This window comes from Chanodichthys erythropterus, chromosome 24 (assembly GCF_024489055.1).
Source record: "Chanodichthys erythropterus isolate Z2021 chromosome 24, ASM2448905v1, whole genome shotgun sequence".
Classification (NCBI taxonomy): Eukaryota; Metazoa; Chordata; class Actinopteri; order Cypriniformes; family Xenocyprididae; genus Chanodichthys; species Chanodichthys erythropterus.
The window spans coordinates 6,654,874-6,663,697 of NC_090244.1; positions in this window are offsets into that span (position 1 = coordinate 6,654,874).

Sequence of the window (8,824 nt, forward strand, 5' to 3'; positions counted from 1 at the left end):
GTGAATTAAATGTAATGTTTTCAGCCGCTTAAGTGCATTCTATTTGTAATTAATTTCAAATATATCACAGATTAAGTTCATATTAAATGCAATAAATTGAACTTCTGAGTGATTTTTTTTAAAGCACTTAAGTAGGACTTTAATACAATTTATGTATTTTGAAATATGGTAAAAGTATACTTCCGAATGTACTGACAAGCAATTAATGTGAACTTAAATATACTTTAATGTAATTTACATGTACACTATTATATAATTTAATACATTTGTAATTACATTATTTGTACATATAATAATGAAGTTTGTACATATAATAATGAAGTTACAATTTAGTATATTTCAAAATATTACAATCAACACAAATGCAAATTGAAACCCTCTACATTTACTGACAAAATAAATATCTAAAACAAATGCACAAAAACCTTTTTGTTGATGCACAAGAAAAACCGAAGAAACACTATACACAATCACAAACAATTACAACACTTTAACTCTCATTTAGAAAGAGTCTGGAGGACAGTGAGGCTTATATGCACTATAATTTTCTCCATCACATACAAAGGTACCTAAACCTACCATCACAATCTTTCTGCATTTTTACATTTTCAGATAAAATCATTCTGTATAAGATGATAAATAAGATAACACCCATGAATTAATACAAACAAAATGTAAAGAAAAGAAAAGATTCAAAACTTTGGGTAACACTGTACAATAATTTTCTATTACTTAACTACTTTAGTTAACATGAACTATGAATGAAAAATACGTTAAGCATTTATAAATCCTAGTTAATATTACTTATGCATTATTAAAATCGTCTCGGTTACATAGGTAACCCTCATTCCCTGACGGAGGGAACGGAGACGTACGTCGGACAGACCGACGAATAGGAATCTCGCTAGAGAGGCCAATCTACTTCGAGTGTAACTAAACGAGCCAATGCACATTGGCATGCAATCATATGCATCAGCTGCTTACCTCGCAGCGCGGGTATATAATGAGCAGCAGGTGCGTTGCATCTTCAGGTTTTCGCTGAGGAGCCGAACCGAGCAGGCGGCAGCATCAGCAGGACAACGCCTGTGGCGACGGGACGTACGTCTCCGTTCCCTCCTTCAGGGAACGAGGGTTACCTATGTAACCGAGACGTTCCCATTCAGTCGGTCACGTTCGACGTACGTCGGACAGACCGACGAATAGGAATCCCTACCAAAGCGCCACAGGAGCTGCCCCCTTCCAGCGCTCTGATGTGAGCCACCTGAACCCCCTTGTCTAAGGACGGTGGGACCAGGCTCACACAGAGAGGGTCGATCACTGTTGTTCCCAAAACCCACTCAGTGCGACAATTGGATAACGCTGGTAAAGCGTAGCCTTACATGCAATAAGGAACGCTGCGGAAGCCATATCCTTCCCCGAAGGAGTTATATGGATAAGTACATATGGACTAACCTTGTAGGTTGTACAACATATGGAAGAACTGGGGTGACTCCACTCGATGAGAGATGGGTTCTCCCAGAGGGAAAGACACGGGCTTCGTTTAGGAGCAGCCGTGGAAAAAGCCATATGGGATCCCCGTAGGGTCACACATATGGAACCCAGCCTAAATCCGGTTCTCAAGGATACAACGGAGTATAGGCCTGGCGCCAGACGCTCCACCACGTCGGCTGCCGAAGGGTAACCGGAGGACTCAACAGGGTCTGCCCGTAGGGACTCTCTGGAGAATAGAATGCGCATGTAGCGCAGCAAGCCGACACTAAGCCGGGGCCTCTCCGTGCCTCTGACCTGAAGCGAGAACACGGGAGGAGACCGGCTCGACACGAAGGCTATAGTATCTAGCGAACGTGTTAGGTGTCGCCCAGCCCGCAGCTCTACAAATGTCTGTTAGCGAGGCGCCACGAGCCAGCGCCCAGGAGGATGCCACACCTCTTGTGGAGTGGGCATGCAACCTGAGCGGGCAGGGCACGCCCTGAGCTTGGTAAGCCAGGGCGATGGCATCCACTATCCAGTGGGCCATCCTCTGCTTGGAGACAGCCTTTCCCTTCTGCTGGCCTCCGTAAAAGACAAAGAGCTGGTCTGAGGTCCTGAAGCTTCGAGTTCTGTCTAAGTACAGTCGCAAGGTGCGAACTGGACAGAGCAAAGCCAGGGCTGGGTCTGCCTCCTCCGAGGCTCACTACCTGGTCCCTGAAGGGAGTGGTAGGAACCTTGGGCACGTAGCCAGGCCGGGGTCTCAGTACCACGTGGCTGTCACCCGGCCCGAACTCTAGGCACGATTCGTCGACCGAAAATGACTGCAGGTCCCCTACCCTCTTGATGGAGGCCAATGCCACCAGCAGCAAAGTCTTCATAGAGAGAATCTTTAAGTCTGCTGACAGCAAAGGCTCAAAGGGAGCAATCTGGAGTGCTCTGAGCACCAGAGTAAGGTCCCAAGAGGGTATGGAGGGGGGACGAGGAGGATTTAACCGTCTCGCCCCACTAAGGAACCTGATGAGCAGGTCGTGCTGACCAACAGATTTGCCATCTATGTGGTCGTGGTAAGTGGATATGGCAGCAGTATGGGCTTTGAGGATGGAGGGGGACAGCCTACGCTCCAACCCTTGCTGCAAGAAGGAAAGCACGACTTCGATCGAGCATCTTCGGGGGTCTTCTCGACGAGAAGAACACCACTCGACGAACAGGTTCCACTTCGAGGCGTAAGCACGTCTCGTAGACAGTGCACGTGCCGAAGTGATGGTGTTAAGTACCTCAGGGGGTAAGTCACCTAGAACCTCCGCGTCCCGTCCAGGGACCAGACATGGAGTTTCCAGAGGTCTGGACGCGGGTGCCAAAGAGTGCCCCGTCTCTGAGAGAGGAGGTCCTTCCTCAGAGGGATGGGCCAGGGAGGGGCTGTCGCGAGGAGTGAGAGTTCTGGGAACCAGGTCCGGTTGGGCCAGTAAGGCGCAACTAACAAGACCTGCTCCTCGTCCTCCCTGACTTTGCACAGGGTCTGTGCAAGTAGGCTCACTGGGGGAAACGCATATTTGCGCAGGCCCCGGGGCCAGCTGTGAGCCAGTGCATCTGTCCCGAGTGTTCCCTCGGTCAGAGAGTAAAACAACTGGCAGTGGGAGGTTTCTGGTGAGGCAAACAGGTCTACCTGAGCCTCTCCGAACTCTCTCCAGATCAGCTGAACCACCTGGGGGTGGAGTCGCCACTCTCCGGGCAGCGCAGCTCGTGATAGCTCGTCGGCCACACGGTTGAGCACACCGGGGACATGAATGGCGCGAAGCGACCTCAGATGCTTCCGACTCCACAGGAGGAGATGGCGGGCGAGTTGCGACATGCGACGGGAGCGTAGACCACCTTGACGGTTGATGTACGCAACGGTCGCAGTGTTGTCTGTACGGACCAGTACATGCTTGTTGCGAAGCAGGCCTTTGAGGCGGCTCAGCGCAAGGCGTACTGCCAGCAACTCGAGGCAATTGATGTGCCAATGCAGATGGGGTCCCGTCCAAACCCCTGAGACTGCATGCCCGTTGTACGTGGCACCCCAGCCGGTGGTAGAAGCATCTGTGAAGACCACAGCATGCCGGGACACCTGTTTTAGAGGGACTCCTGCCCGAAGAAACAAGGGGTCCGACCACGGGCTGAAGGTGACACACAATAATAATCTACACCGGTCAATATTACTTTGTAGTCACGTTCTCACTTCACGCTGTTCTGCTGTCAATAAACACACGATACCTGACGTTTACGCTCTCTCTCTCTGTGTGTGTGTGTGTGTGTGTGTGTGCGTGCGCGTGCTTGGCTTGCTACGACTCCTGAGTGACGCCTGAGGGTTGCCAGGTTACAACAAAACCCACCCAATTGCTACTCAAAACAAGCCCAATCGCGTTTCAGGGGGACTGCTTCCCCGGTAAAAATCACATTTGGTGTTTCTTCAACCCGCGACATGAAAAACAGCCCACGGAAATAGTGATGAAGTAGCCCAATTCTGCGGGAAAACCCATATGGAAAACCGCGGACTTGGCAACGCGGGGTCCTATGAGGAGCTGGTAGCTGCCTCAATCGTGCCTGTAGGACTTAGAGCGGTAACCATAGTGATCATATATTATGACTGAGCTGACACCGACTGAGTCGGTGATTTCGGAATGAAGAGACAAAAAACAATCACCTCGTTTTTTAAAAAAACAAACAATGTAAGTATCCTGTGCCTGTTGACTTTCCCATATGTGGCAGGTTAGATTTTTTTGAAGGAGAATAGCTAGTTTGACAATAATGCCCTTACGAAAATGAACCATGGTTTTACTACAAATAAAACCAAAAAAAATGTAGTTAAACCATGTAGTTAAACCATAGTTAAACCATGGTAACCACAAATTAACCATGGTTTTGCTACTCTAACCGAGTTTAACCATGGTATTTGTGGTAAAACTGTGGTTATATGAATGGTAGTCAATTAGCCAAACATAATGGAAATAATGTTTTATCTGACCATTTAACCCATTGTACTGTATAAATTGAGTTCACTGTCATGCAAGCCACTATAAAAATAATTATAATTATAGTAAATGTGTGTGGTGCAAGGTTTATGCAAACAACAAATAAAGGCCTACATAGACTTTTGACATCCTCTTATAGCAGGAAAGTTTTTTTTTTTTTTTTTTTTTTTTGTATGGAGCAACGGAGGATATAGATTCTTAAATTATGGGCTAGGATGAAAAAAAAATCGTTTGAAAGATATTTCTGTAAATTGCAACAAACTTGTAATTAACACTTAAATTTCAAATGTTTAGTTATTCTTAGACATTTGAAATAGTAGTTTTAGCCATTCATTCTCAGGAATATGTTGTATTTCACATTGTTGTGAAATTCTATAGAGGTATAGAAAAATTATGAAATTATAACTTCGGCTGTTAATCGAAAGGTTGGTGGATCGTGCCCACCCAGGGACAAAGAGTGTTTAGCTTTCCTATAGCTCAAACAGTAGAGCAACGCCAAGGTCATAGTTTCGATTCCCAGGGAAAGCAAGAATTGACAAAATGTAAAATGTGTATCTTGAATGCAATGTAAGTCGCTTTGGATAAAAGTGTCTGCCGAATGTTGAGCACAAGTTAAAGCCCAAATTACGCCAAATAACTAATTGAGTTTAAATCATTTGCTGACAGCTTGGTCCCCCCCAGTTTCAAATTCCTATCTGAGCCCCTGGCTCCCTCCACGACTTTCGTGAAGACGCGGGGAGACAGGGCCAGCCCGAAGAGTAAGACTCTGTACTGATATGCTTGACCTTCGAACGCGAATCTCAGGAATGGCCTGTGTCGCGGAAGAATCGAAACATGAAAGTACGCGTCCTTCAGGTCGATCGCTGCAAACCAATCTCGGGGACGGATGCACTCGAAAATGCGTTTCTGCGTAAGCATTTTGAAAGGTAGCTTGTGAAGGCTCCGATTCAAAACTCGCAGGTCCAAGATCGGTCGTAACCCGCCGCTTTTCTTGGGTACAATGAAGTAGGGGCTGTAGAACCCTGACCTCAAATCGGCTGGAGGGACCGGCTCTATCGCGTCCTTCGCCAGTAGGACTGCGATCTCCGTACGCAGAACAGGGGCATCGACATCTTTCACTGAAGTGAAGAGGAAGCCCCTGAACTTGGGGGGACGCCGGGCGAACTGAATCGCATAGCCGAGCCTGATGGTCCGGAGGAGCCAGCGAGACGGACTGGGGAGCGCTACCCAGGCGCCCAGAGACCGCACCAGCGGCACCAAGGGGACCACCGGCGTACCTGCCGCGGGGCAGCGAGGTGGAACACAGGGACGTGGCCGGGAGGCTCTCTGTGTGAGGTGGCCCGAAGCGGGGTCACAGTGTGCTGTGCAACACTTACCTGCTTCCACGGGTGGACAGAGGGAGCAGTCGAGGATTTGCTTACCTGCTGCTCGCTGCTGTCCGCTGGCGACAGAAGAGGTGGATGAGAGTGGTGAGGTTCTAGCCCTCCCACTGCTCTCCGAGCCCTCTTCGGACCCGGAGATAAAGGAAACTGCTCTTTTATTGAAAATTTGGGTACCGCTGGTCGTTGAGCCAGCGGCGGAACAAAAGGAAACAACAAAAGATTCTCCACCCGGCCCTCCTCCGGGGGAAGGAGCGGTGCAGTCACCACCTCCTGAAGAGCAGTCCCCTCAATCTCCGGGTCGCCCGTCCTAGGGCCGCTTGGACTTGGCCTTGCCACCCTTCTTCTTGGGGGGTGGCTGGACGGGCTGGGCACCCCGCCCGCGACCGGCTCCACGGCGCCGCTTGGATGGAGGCTGCTGCTGCTGGGGCGCGGGAGCGGGGACGGCTGCAGGGGGGCGCCCTCGGCGACGGGTAGTCTGAGGTGCCGCCGGCGGTGGAGGTGCAGCAGCTGACCGCCTCGGCAGGATGTGACTGATGGCCTCAGACTGCCTTTGTACAGCCGAGAACTGTTGGGCAAAGTTCTCGACCGCGTCGCCGAAAAGGCCGGTCTGGGACACGGGGGAATTAAGAAACCTGACCTTGTCGGTATCCCTTATGTCCGCAAGACACAGCCAGAGATGGCGTTCCTGGACCACCATAGTGGACATCGCACGACCCACTGACCGCGCCGTAACCTTCGTCGCTCAAAGCGCGAGGTCCGTCGCGGCACGAAGTTCCTGGAGAACTTGTGGATCATGACAACCCTCGTGCAGGTCCCTCAGTGCCTTGGCCTGATGGACCTGCAACAACGCCATAGCGTGTAAGGCAGAGGCAGCTTCCCCACAGGCCTGATAAGCCTTGCCGGTAAGATCCGACGAGTACTTACAGGCCCGGGAAGGGAGAGACGGCTCCCCCCGCCAGGTGGAGTTAGGGCACAGTTGCATAGCAACGGCCCGTTCCACAGGGGGTATGCGCGTGTAACCCTTCGCTGCCCCGCCATCAAGGGTGGTGAGGGAGGAGGACCCACCGACACGGTTTCGGGCAGTAAAAGGTGCCGTCCACGTGCCCGTGAGCTCTTCATGCACCTCCGGGAAGAAGGGCACTGGGGTGGGGGGCTGAGAACCAGCCCTGGCCACCCCGAGATACCAGTCATCCAACCTCGAGGGTTCGGGACACGGTGGAGGGTTCCACACGAGCCCGACCCTGTTGGCGGCCCGGGAAAGCATAGCCATCATTTCCGGGTCCGTGTCGGGCACAGTTGTCACCCCCGAAAGAGGCAACTGCACCGACTCATCCTCCCCAGAAGTATCAGGCTCACCCTCCGATGCAGCGATCGACATCCGGTCGTCTGGGGGAGCTCCGAAGGAAACGGATGGTACACACCTCTGGGGTGGTCCACCACGTTCCACGGGCAGCTCTACTGGCTGCGGAGCGCAGGAGGGGGGAGGGTTCCTAGGGGGTTGGTTCCCCGAAGGAAGCGCGCTCACCGTTATCCTCAAGTCAACAGCCCCGCCACTCGCAGCAACCCTCTGAGGAGGATTGGAGCGAGGCGTCGGGACCGGGACTCCACCACTTTGCAGAAAGTGGAGTCTCGACCGCAACTCCGCGATGGTCATCTTCCCACAATGGGTACATGACTCGTCCACAAACGCCGCCTCAGCATGCCTTAAGCCCAAGCACGCGATACAGCGCTGGTGACCATCCCGAGGCACCAGGTAACGACCGCATCCAGAAACACACAAGTAGAACGACATCTTTAAAAAGACGCGAACTACTCGTGTTAGCTCTTTCAAGGACTGACTCTTTTAGGTGCTGAAGCACGCAGGGGAATAGCCGCTGCAGCACAGACAGGGAATGTGCAGCCTGTCGTGTGCACTCTCCTTGAAGGCGCTCCTCTTACCAGCTGTAACAACAGCTTTTTAGCGCCCTAGGCGCACCGTTTCACCAGCCGTGAGAACGGCCTTCACGCTGATTACAGCTTTGCTCAATCAAACAAAAGGCAAAAACAAAAACAAAAGGAGAATCGGCCCCGCTGCTGCGCTGTCCGCCTGCACCTCGCAACAAAGAGACGTCTTGAAGAGAGACTCGTTCACCACACTCGCTTTCAGTAGCTGTCTTCATGGAAGGTTTGGCTCCGAAGCGAAAAGCTGAAGATGCAACGCACCTGCTGCTCATTATATACCCGCGCTGCGAGGTAAGCAGCTGATGCATATGATTGCATGCCAATGTGCATTGGCTCGTTTAGTTACACTCGAAGTAGATTGGCCTCTCTAGCGAGATTCCTATTCGTCGGTCTGTCCGACGTACGTCGAACGTGACCGACTGAATCAACACGGTCTCACCCCTCATCGTCACATATCGACGTTTGGTCATTGCCCCCTAGCGTCGACATCCGAAGCAAAGGGTACCCCTTTTGCGTCGCTTTTCAACGTCGATGGCCGTCCTATACACTTCAATGTAAATCCCTTATCTTCGGATTCTGACGCAGGGGGGGGGGGGGTCAACCAACGAATTTCTCGCGTGTGTTGGAAATTTTCGGTTTTCGTGGTCATAATGACAAATAACTTGGCTAGATGTAGGCATTATCTTGCGATAGAAAATACAGCAGGTTTTAGGCTACAGAGGATAGACTTTTAACGGATCAGACCCTCAACGTCGGATTTTGACGCATGCAGGGGGTCAACATAGATTTGCGCTCTTTATAAAAAAAAAAAGCGATTTGCCCGGTATATTTGTTAATGTATATTTGTGTGTATAATTACTTCGACCGGACCTAACTGTTGTGTAAAATGATAATAATAATAATAATAATAATAATAATAATAATAATAATTGTTCTTGCATCTGTACCTTGCGTCACGTTGGCCAATCAACTACTTCAGCAGTAAAACATCATTGCATGCGACGATCCCTAGCACCATTGCGT